This window comes from Pleurodeles waltl, chromosome 6 (assembly GCF_031143425.1).
Source record: "Pleurodeles waltl isolate 20211129_DDA chromosome 6, aPleWal1.hap1.20221129, whole genome shotgun sequence".
Lineage (NCBI taxonomy): Eukaryota > Metazoa > Chordata > Amphibia > Caudata > Salamandridae > Pleurodeles > Pleurodeles waltl.
The window spans coordinates 84,063,648-84,084,409 of NC_090445.1; the positions used below are offsets into that span (position 1 = coordinate 84,063,648).

Below are 20,762 nucleotides of genomic sequence, written 5' to 3' on the forward strand. Positions count from 1 at the left end.
ACTGCCACCTCGCGATACAGGGAGAGTTCACATTGTTCTCTACTGGACATTTAAGTATGTGCCCAGAGACAGGTTGAGAGGACAGATGCATGTATGTACCAGAGTGAGCTCCAGGGAGACTGATGGGGACATAAGACTGGGGTAGAGCGAGAGATGGCGAAAGAGAAAGGTGCCTGTGTCGAGTCAGCAGCAGAGAAAATGAAACAAAGGGGCCTCCTGGGATAACCACAAACTACTTCCTCACAAAGAACACACAGAGGGTGTGTGAAATAGCATAGGCACAGCAGCCTGGCTAGCTCAGTTGGTAGAGCATGAGACTCTTAATTTCAGGGTCGTGGGTTCGAGCCCCACGTTGGGCGTGATGCTTTTTAAAGGCATCTCCATTTTCGGGTTTAACATTAACTCTCACCTTATTCAGATATTTCGCTGAGGCTTAAAACTACACACACACATATCCTGCAGTTTGCCTCACGATTCACACAGGACTCCACACAACGCAGCACTTCCCGCCCTGGGAGGCGCCGCTGGGAGAGGTCCTAGGCCGAGCATTTCCTGCGCCCTTTCCTAGCCTGAGCCGCCCGTGCTTACAGCGAGCTCGGAGTCCGCTCCGGTCAGTCCTGTCCCCCCCCATCCTTTCAAAAAGCGGAGTTTAAGGTCTCATCCCCACTGGTGTTATGATTAAAGTAGGTATGAAAACTACTTTATGTTGGCAGCGGGATTTGATCACAGGACTGGGGAAGATAATGCTCTTGAATGTGGCACCTTACACCACTCGGCCATTCCGGCAGCCTCCGAAACATGGCTCTGGAGGCTGACTGCCACCTCGCAAAACAGGGAGAGTTCACACTGTTCTCTACTGGACATTTAAGTATGTGCCCAGAGACAGGTTGAGAGGACAGATGCATGTATGTACCAGAGTGAGCTCCAGAGAGACTGATGGGGACATAAGACTGGGGTAGAGCGAGAGACGGAGAAAGAGAAAGGTGCCTGTGTCGAGTCAGCAGCAGAGAAAATGAAACAAAGGGGCCTCCTGGGATAACCACACACTACTTCCTCACAAAGAACACACAGAGGGTGTGTGAAATGACATAAACACAGCAGCCTGGCTAGCTCAGTCGGTAGAGCATGAGACTCTTAAACTCAGACTCGTGGTTTCGAGCACCACGTTGGGCGTGATACTTTTTAAAAGCTTCTCCATTTTCGGGTTTAACATTAACTCTCACCTTTTTCAGATATTTCGCTGAGGATTAAAACTACACACACACACATAATGCAGTTTGCCTCACGATTCACTCAGGACTCCACACAACGCAGCACTTCCCGCCCTGGGAGGCGCCCCTGGGAGCGGTCCTAGGCCGAGCCTTTCCTGCGCCCTTTCCTAGCCTGAGCCTCCCGTACTTACAGCGATCTCGGAGTCCGCTCCGGTCCGTCCTGTCCCCCCACATCCTTTCAAAAAGTGGAGTTTAAGGTCTCATCCCCGCTGGTGTTATAATTAAAGCAGGTATGAAAACTACTTTATGTCGGCAGCGGGATTTGATCACACGACTGGGGAAGATACTGCTCTTGAATGTGGCACCTTACACTGCTCGGCCATTCCGGCAGCCTCCAGGACATTGCTCTGGAGGCTGACTGACACCTCACGAAACAGGGAGAGTTCACACTGTTCTCTACTGGACATTTAAGTATGTGCCCAGAGACAGGTTGAGAGGACAGATGCATGTATGTACCAGAGTGAGCTCCAGAGAGACTGATGGGGACATAAGACTGGGGTAGAGCAAGAGATGGAGAAAGAGAAAGGTGCCTGTGTCGAGTCAGCAGCAGAGAAAATGAAACAAAAGGGCCTCCTGGGATAACCACACACTACTTCCTCACAAAGAACACACAGAGGGTGTGTGAAATGACATAATCCCAGCAGCCCGGCTAGCTCAGTCAGTAGAGCATGAGACTCTTAATCTCAGGGTTGTGAATTCGAGCCCCACGTTGGGCGTGGTGCTTTTTAAAAGCTTCTCCATTTTCGGGTTTAACATTAACTCTCACCTTTTTCAGATATTTTGCTGAGGCTTAAAACTACACACACACACACATCCTGCAGTTTGCCTCCCGATTCCCACAGGACTCAACACAACGCAGCACTTCCCGCCCTGGGAAGCGCTGCTGGGAGCGGTCCTAGGCCGAGCCTTTCCTGCGCCCTTTCCTAGCCTGAGCCACCCGTGCTTACAGCGAGCTCGGAGTACGCTCCGGTCCGTCCTGTCCCCCCCATCCCTTCAAAAAGAGGAGTTTAAGGTCTCATCCCCGCTGGTGTTATGATTGAAGTAGGTATGAAAACTACTTTATGTCAGCAGCGGGATTTGATCATGGGAGTGGGGAAGATACTGTTCTTGAATGTGGCACCTTACACTGATCGGCCATTCCGGCAGCCTCCGGAACACGCCTCTGGAGGCTGACTGCCACCTCGCGAAACAGGGAGAGTTCACACTGTTCTCTACTGGACATTTAAGTATGTGCCCAGAGACAGGTTGAGAGGACAGATGCATGTATGTACCAGAGTGAGCTCCAGAGATACTGATGGGGACATAAGACTGGGGTAGAGCGAGAGATGGAGAAAGAGAAAGGTGCCTGTGTCGAGTCAGCAGCAGAGAAAATGAAACAAAGGGGCCTCCTGGGATAACCACACACTACTTCCTCACAAAGAACACACAGAGGGTGTGTGAAATGACCCAGGGACAGCAGCCTGGCTAGCTCAGTCGGTAGAGCATGAGACTCTTAATCTGAGGGTCGTGGGTTCGAGCCCCACGTTGGGTGTGATGCTTTTTAAACCCTTCTCCATTTTCGGGTTGAACATTAACGCTCACCTTTTTTAGATATTTCGCTGAGTCTTAAAACTACACACACACCCATCCTGCAGTTTCCCTCACGATTCCCACAGGACTCCACACAACGCAGCACTTCCCGGCCTGGGTGGCGCCGCTGGGAGCGGTCCTAGGCCGAGCCTTTCCTGCGCCCTTTCCTAGCCTGAGCCGCCCACGCTTACAGCGAGCTCTGAGTCCGCTCCCGTCCGTCCTGTCCCCCCCCATCCTTTCAAAAAGAGGAGTTTAAGGTCTTATCCCCCTGGTGTTATGATTAAAGTAGGTATGAAAACTACTTTATGTCAGCAGTGGGATTTGACCACGGGACTGGGGAAGATACTGCTCTTCAATGTGGCACCTTACACCGCTCGGCCATTCCGGCAGCCTGCAGAACACGGCTCTGGAGGCTGACTGCCACCTCGCGACACAGGGAGAGTTCACACTGTTCTCTACTGGACATTTAAGTATGTGCCCAGAGACAGGTTGAGAGGACAGATGCATGTATGTACCAGAGTGAGCTCCAGAGATACTGATGGGGACATAAGACTGGGGTAGAGCGAGAGATGGAGAAAGAGAAAGGTGCCTGTGTCGAGTCAGCAGCAGAGAAAATGAAACAAAGGGGCCTCCTGGGATAACCACACACTACTTCCTCACAAAGAACACACAGAGGGTGTGTGAAATAACCCAGGCACAGCAGCCTGGCTAGCTCAGTCGGTAGAGCATGAGACTCTTAATCTGAGGGTTGTGGTTTCGAGCCCCACGTTGGGCGTGATACTTTTTAAAGGCTTCTCCATTTTCGGGTTTAACATTAACTCTCACCTTTTTCAGATATTTTGCTGAGGCTTAAAAACACACACACACACACATCCCGCAGTTTGCCTCACGATTCCCACAGGACTCCACACAACGCAGCACTTCCCGCCCTGGGAGGCGCTGCTGGAAGCGGTCCTAGGCTGAGCCTTTCCTGCATCCTTTCCTAGCCTGAGCAGCCCATGCTTACAGCGAGCTCGGAGTCCGCTCCGGTCAGTCCTGTCCCCCCCCATCCTTTCAAAAAGCGGAGTTTAAGCTCTCATCCCCACTGGTGTTATGATTAAAGTAGGTATGAAAACTACTTTATGTTGGCAGCGGGATTTGATCACAGGACTGGGGAAGATAATGCTCTTGAATGTGGCACCTTACACCACTCGGCCATTCCGGCAGCCTCCGAAACATGGCTCTGGAGGCTGACTGCCACCTCGCAAAACAGGGAGAGTTCACACTGTTCTCTCCTGGACATTTAAGTATGTGCCCAGAGACAGGTTGAGAGGACAGATGCATGTATGTACCAGAGTGAGCTCCAGAGAGACTGATGGGGACATAAGACTGGGGTAGAGCGAGAAACGGAGAAAGAGAAAGGTGCCTGTGTCGAGTCAGCAGCAGAGAAAATGAAACAAAGGGGCCTCCTGGGATAACCATACACTACTTCCTCACAAAGAACACACAGAGGGTGTGTGAAATGACATAAACACAGCAGCCTGGCTAGCTCAGTCGGTAGAGCATGTGACTCTTAAACTCAGGCTCGTGGTTTCGAGCCCCACGTTGGGCGTGATACTTTTTAAAGGCTTCTCCATTTTCGGGTTTAACATTAACTCTCACCTTTTTCAGATATTTCGCTGAGGATTAAAACTACACACACACACATCCTGCAGTTTGCCTCACGATTCACTCAGGACTCCACACAACGCAGCACTTCCCGCCCTGGGAGGCGCCCCTGGGAGCGGTCCTAGGCCGAGCCTTTCCTGCGCCCTTTCCTAGCCTGAGCCTCCCGTACTTACAGCGATCTCGGAGTCCGCTCCGGTCCGTCCTGTCCCCCCACATCCTTTCAAAAAGTGGAGTTTAAGGTCTCATCCCCGCTGGTGTTATAATTAAAGCAGGTATGAAAACTACTTTATGTCGGCAGCGGGATTTGATCACACGACTGGGGAAGATACTACTCTTGAATGTGGCACCTTACACCGCTCGGCCATTGCGGCAGCCTCCAGGTCATTGCTCTGGAGGCTGACTGCCACCTCACGAAACAGGGAGAGTTCACACTGTTCTCTACTGGACATTTAAGTATGTGCCCAGAGACAGGTTGAGAGGACAGATGCATGTATGTACCAGAGTGAGCTCCAGAGAGACTGATGGGGACATAAGACTGGGGTAGAGCAAGAGATGGAGAAAGAGAAAGGTGCCTGTGTCGAGTCAGCAGCAGAGAAAATGAAACAAAAGCGCCTCCTGGGATAACCACACACTACTTCCTCACAAAGAACACACAGAGGGTGTGTGAAATGACATAAGCCCAGCAGCCCGGCTAGCTCAGTCAGTAGAGCATGAGACTCTTAATCTCAGGGTTGTGAATTCGAGCCCCACGTTGGGCGTGGTGCTTTTTAAAGGCTTCTCCATTTTCGGGTTTAACATTAACTCTCACCTTTTTCAGATATTTTGCTGAGGCTTAAAACTACACCTACACACACACACACATCCTGCAGTTTGCCTCCCGATTCCCACAGGACTCAACACAACGCAGCACTTCCCGCCCTGGGAAGCGCTGCTGGGAGCGGTCCTAGGCCGAGCCTTTCCTGCGCCCTTTCCTAGCCTGAGCCGCCCGTGCTTACAGCGAGCTCGGAGTACGCTCCGGTCCGTCCTGTCCCCCCCATCCCTTCAAAAAGAGGAGTTTAAGGTCTCATCCCCGCTGGTGTTATGATTGAAGTAGGTATGAAAACTACTTTATGTCAGCAGCGGGATTTGATCATGGGAGTGGGGAAGATACTGTTCTTGAATGTGGCACCTTACACTGATCGGCCATTCCGGCAGCCTCCGGAACACGGCTCTGGAGGCTGACTGCCACCTCGCGAAACAGGGAGAGTTCACACTGTTCTCTACTGGACATTTAAGTATGTGCCCAGAGACAGGTTGAGAGGACAGATGCATGTATGTACCAGAGTGAGCTCCAGAGAGACTGATGGGGACATAAGACTGGGGTAGAGCGAGAGATGGAGAAAGAGAAAGGTGCCTGTGTCGAGTCAGCAGCAGAGAAAATGAAACAAAGGGGCCTCGTGGGATAACCACACACTACTTCCTCACAAAGAACACACATAGGGTGTGTGAAATGACATAAGCACAGCAGCCCGACTAGCTCAGTTGGTAGAGCATGAGACTCTTAATCTCAGGGTTGTGGGTTCGAGCCCCACGTTGGGTGTGATGCTTTTTAAACGCTTCTCCATTTTCGGGTTGAACATTAATGCTCACCTTTTTCAGATATTTTGCTGAGTCTTAAAACTACACACACACCCATCCTGCAGTTTCCCTCACGATTCCCACAGGACTCCACACAACGCAGCACTTCCCGGCCTGGGTGGCGCCGCTGGGAGCGGTCCTAGGCCGAGCCTTTCCTGCGCCCTTTCCTAGCCTGAGCCGCCCATGCTTACAGCGAGCTCTGAGTCCGCTCCGGTCCGTCCTGTCCCCCCCCATCCTTTCAAAAAGAGGAGTTTAAGGTCTTATCCCCCTGGTGTTATGATTAAAGTAGGTATGAAAACTACTTTATGTCAGCAGTGGGATTTGACCACGGGACTTGGGAAGATACTGCTCTTCAATGTGGCGCCTTACACCACTCGGCCATTCCGGCAGCCTGCAAAACACGGCTCGGGAGGCTGACTGCCACCTCGCGACACAGGGAGAGTTCACACTGTTCTCTACTGGACATTTAAGTATGTGCCCAGAGACAGGTTGACAGGAGAGATGCATGTATGTACCAGAGTGAGCTCCAGAGAGACTGATGGGGACATAAGACTGGGGTAGAGCGAGAGATGGAGAAAGAGAAAGGTGCCTGTGTCGAGTCAGCAGCAGAGAAAATGAAACAAAGGGTCCTCCTGGGATAACCACACACTACTTCCTCACAAAGAACACACAGAGGGTGTGTGAAACGACATAGACACAGCAATCTGACAAGCTCAGTCGCTAGAGCATGAGACTCTTAATCTCAGGGTTGTGGGTTCGAGCCCCATGTTGGGCGTGATGCTTTTAAAGGCTTCTCCATTTTCGGGTTTAACATTAACTCTCACCTTTTTCAGATATTTTGCTGAGGCTTAAAACTACACACACACACACACACCCTGCAGTTTGCCTCACGATTCCCACAGGACTCCACACAACGCAGCACTTCCCGCCCTGGGAGGAGCCGCTGGGAGCGGTCCTAGGCTGAGCCTTTCCTTCACCCTTTCCTAGCCTGAGCCGCCCGTTGTTACAGCGAGCTCGGAGTCCGCTCTGGTGCCTCCTGTCCCCCCCCATCCTTTCAAAAAGAGGAGTTTAAGGTCTCATCCTCACCCATGAAAACTACTTTATGTCGGCAGCAGGATTTGATCACGGGACTGGGGAAGATACTGCTCTTGAATGTGGCCCCTTACACCACTCAGCCATTCCGGCAGCCTCCGGAACACGCCTCTGGAGGCAGACTGCCACCTCGCAAAACAGGGAGAGTTCACACTGTTCTCTACTGGACATTTAAGTATGTGCCCAGAGACAGGTTGAGAGGACAGATGCATGTATGTACCAGATTGAGCTCCAGAGAGACTGATGGGGACATAAGACTGGGGTAGAGCGAGAGATGGAGAAAGAGAAAGGTGCCTGTGTCGAGTCAGCAGCAGAGAAAATGAAACAAAGGGTCCTCCTGGGATAACCACACACTACTTCCTCACAAAGAACACACAGAGGGTGTGTGAAATGGCATAGCCACAGCAGCCCGGCTAGCTTAGTCGGTAGAGCATGAGACTCTTAATCTCAGGGTCGTGGGTTCGAGCCCCATGTTGGGCCTGATGCATTTTAAAGGCTTCTCCATTTTCGGGTTAAACATTAACTCTCACCTTTTTCAGATATTTCGCTGAGGATTAAAACTACACACACACACATCCTGCAGTTTGCCTCACGATTCCCACAGGACTCCACACAACGCAGCACTTCCCGCCCTGGGAGGCGCCGCTGGGAGCGGTCCTATGCCGAGCCTTTCCTGCGCCCTTTCCTAGCCTGAGCCGCCCGTGCTTACAGCGAGCTCGGAGTCCGCTCCGGTCCGTCCTGTCCTCCCCATCCTTTCAAAAAGAGTAGTTTAAAGACTCATCCTCGCTGGTGTTATGATTAAAGTAGGTATGAAAACTACTTAATGTCAGCATAGGGATTTGATCACGGGACTGGGGACGATACTGCTCTTGAATGTGGCGCCTTACACCGCTCGCCCATTATGGCAGCCTACGGAACACAGCTCTGGAGGCTGACTGCCACCTCGCGACACAGGGAGAGTTCACACTGTTCTCTACTGGACATTTAAGTATGTGCCCAGAGACAGGTTGAGAGGACAGATGCATGTATGTACCAGAGTGAGCTCCAGAGAGACTGATGGGGACATAAGACTGGGGTAGAGCGAGCGATGGAGAAAGAGAAAGGTGCCTGTGTCGAGTCAGCAGCAGAGAAAATGAAACAAAGGGGCCTCCTGGGATAACCACACACTACTTCCTCACAAAGAACACACAGAGGGTGTGTGAAATGACATAGGCACAGCAGCCCGGCTAGCTCAGTCGGTAGAGCATGAGACTCTTAATCTCAGGGTCGTGGGTTCAAGCCCCACGTTGGGCGTGATACTATTTAAAGGCTTCTCCATTTTCGGGTTTAACATTAACTCTCACCTTTTTCAGATATTTCGCTGAGACTTAAAACTACACACACACACACATCCTGCAGTTTGCCTCACGATTCCCACAGGACTCCACACAACGCAGCACTTCCCGGCCTGAGAGGCGCCGCTGGGAGCGGTCCTAGGCCGAGCCTTTCCTGCGCCCTTTCCTAGCCTCAGCCGCCCGTGCTTACAGCGAGCTCGGAGTCCGCTCCGGTCCGTCCTGTCCCCCCCATCCTTTCAAAAAGAGGAGTTTAAGGTCTCATCCACGCTGGTGTTATGATTAAAGTAGGTATGAAAACTACTTTATGTCAGCAGCGGGATTTAACCACGGGACTGGGGAAGATACTGCTCTTGAATGTGGCGTTTTACACCGCTCGGCCATTCCGGCAGCCTCCGGAACACGGCTCTGGAGGCTGGCTGCCACCTCGCGAAACAGGGAGAGTTCACACTGTTCTCTACTGGACGTTAAAGCATGTGCCCAGAGACAGGTTGAGAGGACAGATGCATGTATGTACCAGAGTGATCTCCAGAAAGACTAATGGGGACATAAGACTGGGGTAGAGCGAGAGATGGAGAAAGAGAAAGGTGCCTGTGTCGAGTCAGCAGCAGAGAAAATGAAACAAAGGGGCCTCCTGGGATAACCACACACTACTTCCTCACAAAGCACACACAGAGGGTGTGTGAAATGACATAGACACAGCAGCCCGGCTCGCTCAGTTGGTAGCGCATGAGACTCTTAATCTCAGGGTCGTGGGTTCGAGCCCCACGTTGGGCGTGATGCTTTTTAAAGGCTTCTCCATTTTCGGGTTTAACATTAACTCTCACCTTTTTCAGATATTTTTCTGAGGCTTAAAACTACACACACACACATCCTGCAGTTTGCCTCACGATTCCCACAGGACTCCACACAACGCAGCACTTCCCGCCAGGGTGGCGCCACTGGGAGCGGTCCTAGGCCGAGCCTTTCCTGCGCCCTTTCCTAGCCTGAGCCGCCCGTGCTTACAGCGAGCTCGGAGTCCGCTCCGGTCCGTCCTGTCCCCCCCCAACCTTTCAAAAAGAGGAGTTTAAGATCTCATCCCCGCTGGTGTTATGATTAAAGTAGGTATGAAAACTACTTTATGTCAGCAGCGGGATTTGACCACGGGACTGGGGAAGATACTGATCTTGGATGTGGCACCTTACACCGCTCTGCCATTCCGGCAGCCTGCGGAACACGACTCTGGAGGCTGACTGCCACCTCGCGACACAGGGAGAGTTCACACTGTTCTCTACTGGACATTTAAGTATGTGCCCAGAGACAGGTTGAGAGGACAGATGCATGTATGTACCAGAGTGAGCTCCAGAGAGACTGATGGGGACATAAGACTGGGTAGAGCGAGAGATGGAGAAAGAGAAAGGTGCCTGTGTCGAGTCAGCAGCAGAGAAAATGAAACAAAGGGGCCTCCTGGAATAACCACACACTACTTCCTCACAAAGAACACACAGAGGGTGTGTGAAATGACATAGGCACAGCAGCCCGGCTAGCTCAGTCGGTAGAGCATGAGACTCTTAATCTCAGGGTCGTGGGTTCGAGCCCCATGTTGGGTGTGATGCTTTTTAAAGGCTTTTCCATTTTCGGGTTGAACATTAACGCTCACCTTTTTCAGATATTTCGCTGAGGCTTAAAACTACACACACACACACATCCTGCAGTTTGCCTCACGATTCCCACAGGACTCCACACAACGCAGCACTTTCTGCCCTGGGTGGCGCTGCTGGGAGTGGTCCTAGGCCGAGCCTTTCCTGCGCCCTTTCCTATCCTGAGCCACCCATGCTTACAGCGAGCTCGGAGTCCGCTCCGGTCCGTCCTGTCCCCCCCCATCCTTTCAAAAAAAGGAGTTTAAGGTCTCATCCACGCTGGTGTTATGAATAAAGTAGGTATGAAAACTATTTTATGTCAGCAGTGGGATTTGACCACGGGACTGGGGAAGATACTGTTCTTCAATTTGGCACCTTACACCGCTCGGCCATTCCGGCAGCCTGCGGAACACGCCTCTGGAGGCTGACTGCCACCTCGCGACACAGGGAGAGTTCACACTGTTCTCTACTGGACATTTAACTATATGCCCAGAGACAGGTTGAGAGGAAAGATGCATGTATGTACCAGAGTGAGCTCCAGAGAGACTGATGGGGACATAAGACTGGGGTAGAGCGAGAGATGGAGAAAGAGAAAGGTGCCTGTGTCGAGTCAGCAGCAGAGAAAATGAAACAAAGGGGCCTCCTGGGATAACCACACACTACTTCCTCACAAAGAACACACAGAGGGTGTGTGAAATGACATAGACACAGCAGCCTCACTAGCTCAGTCGCTAGCGCATGAGACTCTTAATCTCAGGGTCGTGGGTTCAAGCCCCACGTTGGGCGTGATGCTTTTTAAAGGCTTCTCCATTTTCGGGTTTAACATTAACTCTCACCTTTTTCAGATATTTTGCTGAGGCTTAAAACTACACACACACACACATCCTGCAGTTTGCCTCACGATTCCCACAGGACTCCACACAACGCAGCACTTCCCGCCCTGGGAGGCACCGCTGGGAGCGGTCCTATGCCGAGCCTTTCCTGCGCCCTTTCCTAGCCTGAGCCGCCCGTGCTTACAGCGAGCTCGGAGTCCTCTCCGGTCCGTCCTGTCCCCCCCCCCCATCCTTTCAAAAAGAGGAGTTTAAAGTCTCATTCCCGCTGGTGTTATGATTAAAGTAAGTATGAAAACTACTTTATGTCAGCAGCGGGACTTGATCACGTGACTGGGAAAGATACTGCTCTTGAATGTGGCACCTTACACCGCTCAGCCATTCCGGCAGCCTCCGGGACACGCCTCTGGAGGCTGACTGCCACCTCGCGACACAGGGAGAGTTCACAATCTTCTCTACTGGAAATTTAAGTATGTGCCCAGAGACAGGTTGAGAGGACAGATGCATGTATGTACCAGAGTGAGCTACAGAGAGACTGATGAGGACATAAGACTGGGGTAGAGCGAGAGATGGAGAAAGAGAAAGGTGCCTGTGTCGAGTCAGCAGCAGAGAAAATGAAACAAAGGGGCCTCCTGGGATAACCACACACTACTTCCTCACAAAGAACACACAGAGGGTGTGTGAAATGACATAGGCACAGCAGCCCAGCTAGCTCAGTCGGTAGAGCATGAGACTCTTAATCTCAGGGTCGTGGGTTCGAGCCAACGTTGGGCGTGATGCTTTTTAAAGGCTTCTCCATTGTCGGGTATAACATTAACTCTCACCTTTTTCAGATATTATGCTGAGGCTTAAAACTACACACACACACATCCTGCAGTTTGCCTCACAATTCCCACAGGACTCCACACAACGCAGCACTTCCCGCCCTGGGAGGCGCCGCTGGGAGCGGTCCTAGGCCGAGCCTTTCCTGCGCCCTTTCCTAGCCTGAGCCGCCCGTGCTTACAGCGAGCTCGGAGTCCGCTCCGGTCCGTTCTGTCCCCCACATCATTTCAAAAAGAGGAGTTTAAGGTCTCATCCCCGCTGGTGTTATGATTGAAGTAGGTATGAAAACTACTTTATGTCAGCAGCGGGATTTGATCATGGGAGTGGGGAAGATACTGTTCTTGAATGTGGCACCTTACACTGATCGGCCATTCCGGCAGCCTCCGGAACACGGCTCTGGAGGCTGACTGCCACCTCGCGAAACAGGGAGAGTTCACACTGTTCTCTACTGGACATTTAAGTATGTGCCCAGAGACAGGTTGAGAGGACAGATGCATGTATGTACCAGAGTGAGCTCCAGAGAGACTGATGGGGACATAAGACTGGGGTAGAGCGAGAGATGGAGAAAGAGAAAGGTGCCTGTGTCGAGTCAGCAGCAGAGAAAATGAAACAAAGGGGCCTCGTGGGATAACCACACACTACTTCCTCACAAAGAACACACATAGGGTGTGTGAAATGACATAAGCACAGCAGCCCGACTAGCTCAGTCGGTAGAGCATGAGACTCTTAATCTCAGGGTTGTGGGTTCGAGCCCCACGTTGGGTGTGATGCTTTTTAAACGCTTCTCCATTTTCGGGTTGAACATTAACGCTCACCTTTTTCAGATATTTCACTGAGTCTTAAAACTACACACACACCCATCCTGCAGTTTCCCTCAAGATTCCCACAGGACTCCACACAACGCAGCACTTCCCGGCCTGGGTGGCGCCGCTGGGAGCGGTCCTAGGCCGAGCCTTTCCTGCGCCCTTTCCTAGCCTGAGCCGCCCACGCTTACAGCGAGCTCTGAGTCCGCTCCGGTCCGTCCTGTCCCCCCCCATCCTTTCAAAAAGAGGAGTTTAAGGTCTTATCCCCCTGGTGTTATGATTAAAGTAGGTATGAAAACTACTTTATGTCAGCAGTGGGATTTGACCACGGGACTGGGGAAGATACTGCTCTTCAATGTGGCACCTTACACCACTCGGCCATTCCGGCAGCCTGCAGAACACGGCTCTGGAGGCTGACTGCCACCTCTCGACACAGGGAGAGTTCACACTGTTCTCTACTGGACATTTAAGTATGTGCCCAGAGACAGGTTGAGAGGACAGATGCATGTATGTACCAGAGTGAGCTCCAGAGATACTGATGGGGACATAAGACTGGGGTAGAGCGAGAGATGGAGAAAGAGAAAGGTGCCTGTGTCGAGTCAGCAGCAGAGAAAATGAAACAAAGGGGCCTCCTGGGATAACCACACACTACTTCCTCACAAAGAACACACAGAGGGTGTGTGAAATGACCCAGGCACAGCAGCCTGGCTAGCTCAGTCGGTAGAGCATGAGACTCTTAATCTGAGGGTCGTGGTTTCGGGCCCCACGTTGGGTGTGATACTTTTTAAAGGCTTCTCCATTTTCGGGTTTAACATTAACTCTCACCTTTTTCAGATATTTTGCTGAGGCTTAAAAATACACACACACACACATCCCGCAGTTTGCCTCATGATTCCCACAGGACTCCACACAACGCAGCACTTCCCGCCCTGGGAGGCGCTGCTGGGAGCGGTCCTAGGCTGAGCCTTTCCTGCATCCTTTCCTAGCCTGAGCAGCCCGTGCTTACAGCGAGCTCGGAGTCCGCTCCGGTCAGTCCTGTCCCCCCCCATCCTTTCAAAAAGCGGAGTTTAAGGTCTCATCCCCACTGGTGTTATGATTAAAGTAGGTATGAAAACTACTTTATGTTGGCAGCGGGATTTGATCACAGGACTGGGGAAGATAATGCTCTTGAATGTGGCACCTTACACCACTCGGCCATTCCAGCAGCCTCCGAAACATGCCTCTGGAGGCTGACTGCCACCTCGCAAAACAGGGAGAGTTCACACTGTTCTCTACTGGACATTTAAGTATGTGCCCAGAGACAGGTTGAGAGGACAGATGCATGTATGTACCAGAGTGAGCTCCAGAGAGACTGACGGGGACATAAGACTGGGATAGAGCGAGAGATGGAGAAAGAGAAAGGTGCCTGTGTCAAGTCAGCAGCAGAGAAAATGAAACAAAGGGGCCTCCTGGGATAACCACACACTACTTCCTCACAAAGAACACACAGAGGGTGTGTGAAATGACATAGGCTCAGCAGCCCGGCTAGCTCAATCGGTAGAGCATGAGACTCTTAATCTCAGGGTCGTGGGTTCGAGCCCCATGTTGGGTGTGATGCTTTTTAAAGGCTTTTCCATTTTCGGGTTTAACATTAACTCTCACCTTTTTCAGATATTTTTCTGAGGCTTAAAACTACACACACACACATCCTGCAGTTTGCCTCACGATTCCCACAGGACTCCACACAACGCAGCACTTCCCGCCAGGGTGGCGCCACTGGGAGCGGTCCTAGGCCGAGCCTTTCCTGCGCCCTTTCCTAGCCTGAGCCACCCGTGCTTACAGCGAGCTCGGAGTCCGCTCCGGTCCGTCCTGTCCCCCCCCAACCTTTCAAAAAGAGGAGTTTAAGGTCTCATCCCCGCTGGTGTTATGATTAAAGTAGGTATGAAAACTACTTTATGTCAGCAGCGGGATTTGACCACGGGACTGGGGAAGATACTGCTCTTGGATGTGGCACCTTACACCGCTCTGCCATTCCGGCAGCCGGCGGAACACGACTCTGGAGGCTGACTGCCACCTCGCGACACAGGGAGAGTTCACACTGTTCTCTACTGGACATTTAAGTATGTGCCCAGAGACAGGTTGAGAGGACAGATGCATGTATGTACCAGAGTGAGCTCCAGAGAGACTGATGGGGACATAAGACTGGGGTAGAGCGAGAGATGGAGAAAGAGAAAGGTGCCTGTGTCTAGTCAGCAGCAGAGAAAATGAAACAAAGGGGCCTCCTGGAATAACCACACACTACTTCCTCACAAAGAACACACAGAGGGTGTGTGAAATGACATAGGCACAGCAGCCCGGCTAGCTCATTCGGTAGAGCATGAGACTCTTAATCTCAGGGTCGTGGGTTCGAGCCCCATGTTGGGTGTGATGCTTTTTAAAGGCTTTTCCATTTTCGGGTTGAACATTAACGCTCACCTTTTTCAGATATTTCGCTGAGGCTTAAAACTACACACACACACACATCCTGCAATTTGCCTCACGATTCCCACAGGACTCCACACAACGCAGCACTTTCTGCCCTGGGTGGCGCTGCTGGGAGTGGTCCTAGGCCGAGCCTTTCCTGCGCCCTTTCCTAGCCTGAGCCACCCATGCTTACAGCGAGCTCGGAGTCCGCTCCGGTCCGTCCTGTCCCCCCCCATCCTTTCAAAAAAAGGAGTTTAAGGTCTCATCCACGCTGGTGTTATGATTAAAGTAGGTATGAAAACTATTTTATGTCAGCAGTGGGATTTGACCACGGGACTGGGGAAGATACTGCTCTTCAATGTGGCACCTTACACCGCTCGGCCATTCCGGCAGCCTGCGGAACACGCCTCTGGAGGCTGACTGCCACCTCGCGACACAGGGAGAGTTCACACTGTTCTCTACTGGACATTTAAGTATATGCCCAGAGACAGGTTGAGAGGAAAGATGCATGTATGTACCAGAGTGAGCTCCAGAGAGACTGATGGGGACATAAGACTGGGGTAGAGCGAGAGATGGAGAAAGAGAAAGGTGCCTGTGTCGAGTCAGCAGCAGAGAAAATGAAACAAAGGGGCCTCCTGGGATAACCACACACTACTTCCTCACAAAGAACACACAGAGGGTGTGTGAAATGACATAGACACAGCAGCCTCACTAGCTCAGTCGCTAGCGCATGAGACTCTTAATCTCAGGGTCGTGGGTTCAAGCCCCACGTTGGGCGTGATGCTTTTTAAAGGCTTCTCCATTTTCGGGTTTAACATTAACTCTCACCTTTTTCAGATATTTTGCTGAGGCTTAAAACTACACACACACACACACATCCTGCAGTTTGCCTCACGATTCCCACAGGACTCCACACAACGCAGCACTTCCCGCCCTGGGAGGCACCGCTGGGAGCGGTCCTATGCCGAGCCTTTCCTGCGCCCTTTCCTAGCCTGAGCCGCCCGTGCTTACAGCGAGCTCAGAGTCCGCTCCGGTCCGTCCTGTCCCCCCCCCCCCATCCTTTCAAAAAGAGGAGTTTAAAGTCTCATTCCCGCTGGTGTTATGATTAAAGTAAGTATGAAAACTACTTTATGTCAGCAGTGGGACTTGATCACGTGACTGGGAAAGATACTGCTCTTGAATGTGGCACCTTACACCGCTCAGCCATTCCGGCAGCCTCCGGGAGACGCCTCTGGAGGCTGACTGCCACCTCGCGACACAGGGAGAGTTCACAATCTTCTCTACTGGACATTTAAGTATGTGCCCAGAGACAGGTTGAGAGGACAGATGCATGTATGTACCAGAGTGAGCTACAGAGAGACTGATGAGGACATAAGACTGGGGTAGAGCGAGAGATGGAGAAAGAGAAAGGTGCCTGTGTCGAGTCAGCAGCAGAGAAAATGAAACAAAGGGGCCTCCTGGGATAACCACACACTACTTCCTCACAAAGAACACACAGAGGGTGTGTGAAATGACATAGGAACAGCAGCCCAGCTAGCTCAGTCGGTAGAGCATGAGACTCTTAATCTCAGGGTCGTGGGTTCGAGCCAACGTTGGGCGTGATGCTTTTTAAAGGCTTCTCCATTGTCGGGTATAACATTAACTCTCACCTTTTTCAGATATTATGCTGAGGCTTAAAACTACACACACACACATCCTGCAGTTTGCCTCACAATTCCCACAGGACTCCACACAACGCAGCACTTCCCGCCCTGGGAGGCGCCGCTGGGAGCGGTCCTAGGCCGAGCCTTTCCTGCGCCCTTTCCTAGCCTGAGCCGCCCGTGCTTACAGCGATCTCGGAGTCCGCTCCGGTCCGTCCTGTCCTCCCCATCCTTTCAAAAAGAGGAGTTTAAAGACTCATCCCCGCTGGTGTTATGATTAAAGTAGGTATGAAAACTACTTAATGTCAGCAGCGGGATTTGATCACGGGACTGGGGACGATACTGCTCTTGAATGTGGCACCTTACACCGCTCGGCCATTATGGCAGCCTGCGGAACACAGCTCTGGAGGCTGACTGCCACCTCGCGACACAGGGAGAGTTCACACTGTTCTCTACTGAACATTTAAGTATGTGCCCAGAGACAGGTTGAGAGGACAGATGCATGTATGTACCAGAGTGAGCTCCAGAGAGACTGATGGGGACATAAGACTAGGGTAGAGCGAGCGATGGAGAAAGAGAAAGGTGCCTGTGTCGAGTCAGCAGCAGAGAAAATGAAACAAAGGGGCCTCCTGGGATAACCACACACTACTGCCTAACAAAGAACACACAGAGGGTGTGTGAGATAAGACAGACACAGCAGCCCGGCTATCTCAGTCAGTAGCGCATGAGACTCTTAATCTCAGGGTCGTGGGTTCAAGCCCCACGTTGGGTGTGATGCTTTTTAAAGGCTTCTCCATTTTCGGGTTTAACATTAACTCTCACCTTTTTCAGATATTTTGCTGAGGCTTAAAACTACACACACACACATCCTGCAGTTTGCCTCACGAATCCCACAGGACTCCACACAACGCAGCACTTCCCGCCCTGGGAGGCGCCGCTGGGAGCGGTCCTAGGCCGAGCCTTTCCTGCGCCCTTTCCTAGCCTGAGCCGCCCGTGCTTACAGCGAGCTCGGAGTCCGCTCCGGTCCGTCCTGTCCACCCCCATCCTTTCAAAAAGAGGAGTTTTACGGTCTCATCCCCGCTGGTGTTATGATTAAAGTAGGTATGAAAACTACTTTATGTCCATAGCGGGATTTGATCACAGGACTGGGGAAGATACTGCTCTTGAATGTGGCACCTTACACCGCTCAGCCATTCCGGCAGCCTCCGGAAAAGAGCTCTGGAGGCTGACTGCCACCTCGCGAAACAGGGAGAGTTCACACTGTTCTCTACTGGACATTTAAGTATGTGCCCAGAGACAGGTTGAGAGGACAGATGCATGTATGTACCAGAGTGAGCTCCAGAGAGTCTGGTGAGGACATAAGACTGGGGTAGAGCAAGAGATGGAGAAAGAGAAAGGTGCCTGTGTCGAGTCAGCAGCAGAGAAAATGAAACAAAGGGGCCTCCTGGGATAACCACACACTACTTCCTCACAAAGAACACACAGAGGGTGTGTGAAATGACATAGGCACAGCAGCCCGGCTAGCTCAGTCGGTAGAGCATGAGACTCTTAATCTCAGGGTGGTGGGTTCGAGCCCCACGTTGGGCATGATGCTTTTTAAAGGCTTCTCCATTTTCGGGTTTAACATTAACTCTCACCTTTTTCAGATATTTCGCTGAGGCTTAAAACTACACACACACACATCCTGCAGTTTGCCTCACGATTCCCAAAGGACTCCACACAACGCAGCACTTCCCGCCCTGGGAGGCGCCGCTGGGAGCGGTCCTAGGCCGAGCCTTTCCAGCACCCTTTCCTAGCCTGAGCCGCCCGTGCTTACAGCGAGCTCGGAGTCCGCTCCGGTCCGTCCTGTCCCCACCCCCATCCTTTCAAAAAGAGGAGTTTAAGGTCTCATCCCTGCTGGTGTTATGATAAAAGTAGGTATGAAAACTACTTTATGTCAGCAGCTGGATTTGATCACAGGACTGGGGAAGATACTGATCTTGAATGTGGCGCCATACACCGCTCAGTCATTCCGGCAGCCTCCGGAACACGGCTCTAGAGGCTGACTCCCACCTCGCGAAACAGGGAGAGTTCACACTGTTCTCTACTGGACATTTAAGTATGTGCCCAGAGACAGGTTGAGAGGACAGGTGCATGTATGTACCAGAGTGAGCTTCAGAGAGACTGATGAGGACATAAGACTGGGGTAGAGCGAGAGATGGAGAAAGAGAAAGGTGCCTGTGTCGAGTCAGCAGCAGAGAAAATGAAACAAAGGGGCCTTCTGGGATAACCACATACTACTTCCTCACAAAGAACACACAGAGGGTGTGTGAAACGACAAAGACACAGCAGCCCGGCTAGCTCAGTCGGTAGCGCATGAGACTCTTAATCTCAGGGTCGTGGGTTTGAGCCCCAGGTTGGCCGTGATGCTTTTTAAAGGCTTCTCCATTTTCGGGTTTAACATTAACTCTCACCTTTTTCAGATATTTCGCTGAGGCTTAAAACTACACACACACACATCCTGCAGTTTGCCTCACGATTCCCACAGGACTCCACACAACGCAGCACTTCCCGCCCTGGGAGGCGCCGCTGGGAGCGGTCCTAGGCCGAGCGTTTCCTGCGCCCTTTCCTAGCCTGAGCCGCCCGTGCTTACAGCGAGCTCGGAGTCCGCTCTGGTCCGTCCTGTCCCCCCCCATCCTTTCAAAAAGAGGAGTTTAAGGTCTCATCCCGCTGGTGTCATGATTAAAGTAGGTATGAAAACTACTTTATGTCAGCAGCTGGATTTGACCATAGGACTGGGGAAGATACTGCTCTTGAATGTGGCACCTTACACCGCTCGTCCATTCCGGCAGCCTCCGGAACACGGCTCTGGAGGCTGACTGCCACCTCGCGAAACAGGGAGAGTTCACACTGTTCTCTACTGGACATTTAAGCATGTGCCCAGAGACAGGTTGAGAGGACAGATGCATGTATGTACCAGAGTGAGCTCCAGAAAGACTGATGGGGACATAAGACTGGGGTGGAGCGAGAGATGGAGAAAGAGAAAGGTGCCTGTGTCGAGTCAGCAGCAGAGAAAATGAAACAAAGGGGCCTCCTGGGATAACCACACACTACTGCCTCACAAAGAACACACAGAGGGTGTGTAAAATAAGACAGGTAGCGCAGCCCGGCTAGCTCAGTCGGTAGCACATGAGACTCTTAATCTCAGGGTCATGGGTTCAAGCCCCACGTTGGGCGTGATGCTTTTTAAAGGCTTCTCCATTTTCGGGTTTAACATTAACTCTCACCTTTTTCAGATATTTTGCTGAGGCTTAAAACTACACACACACACATCCTGCAGTTTGCCTCACGATTCCCACAGGACTCCACACAACGCAGCACTTCCCGCCCTGGGAGGCGCCGCTGGGAGCGGTCCTAGGCCGAGCGTTTCCTGCGCCCTTTCCTAGCCTGAGCCGCCCGTGCTTACAGCGAGCTCGGAGTCCGCTCCGGTCCGTCCTGTCCACCCCCGTCCTTTCAAAAAGAGGAGTTTAAGGTCTCATCCCCGCTGGTGTTATGATTAAAGTAGGTATGAAAACTACTTTATGTCAGCAGCGGGATTTGACCACGGGACTGGGGAAGATACTGCTCTTGAATGTGGCGCCTTACACCACTCGACCATTCCGGCAGCCTCCAGAACACGGCTCTGGAGGCTGACTGCCACCTCGTGAAACAGGGAGAGTTCACACTGTTCTATACTGGACATTTAAGTATGTGCCCAGAGACAGGTTGAGAGGACAGATGCATGTATGTACCAGAGTGAGCTCAAGAGAGACTGATGGGGACATAAGACTGGGATAGAGCGAGAGATGGAGAAAGAGAAAGGTGCCTGTGTCAAGTCAGCAGCAGAGAAAATGAAACAAAGGGGCCTCCTGGGATAACCACACACTACTTCCTCACAAAGAACACACAGAGGGTGTGTGAAATGACATAGGCTCAGCAGCCCGGCTAGCTCAATCGGTAGAGCATGAGACTCTTAATCTCAGGGTCGTGGGTTCGAGCCCCATGTTGGGTGTGATGCTTTTTAAAGGCTTTTCCATTTTCGGGTTTAACATTAACTCTCA

The 20,762-nt window shown here is 51.9% G+C and overlaps 3 non-coding genes across 3 annotated transcripts; all 3 read left to right on the forward strand.

Annotated features, from left to right (window-relative positions):
- Nucleotides 1-286: 286 nt before the first annotated feature.
- On the forward strand, nucleotides 287-359 carry TRNAK-CUU (transfer RNA lysine (anticodon CUU)). The gene has a single exon. It is a non-coding gene; the product is annotated as a tRNA-Lys (tRNA).
- Nucleotides 360-8,416: 8,057 nt separating this feature from the next.
- TRNAK-CUU (transfer RNA lysine (anticodon CUU)) lies at nucleotides 8,417-8,489 on the forward strand. Its single transcript has one exon. It is a non-coding gene; the product is annotated as a tRNA-Lys (tRNA).
- A 9,708-nt stretch (nucleotides 8,490-18,197) lies between these two features.
- Nucleotides 18,198-18,270, forward strand: TRNAK-CUU (transfer RNA lysine (anticodon CUU)). The gene has a single exon. It is a non-coding gene; the product is annotated as a tRNA-Lys (tRNA).
- The last annotated feature ends 2,492 nt before the right edge of the window (nucleotides 18,271-20,762 follow it).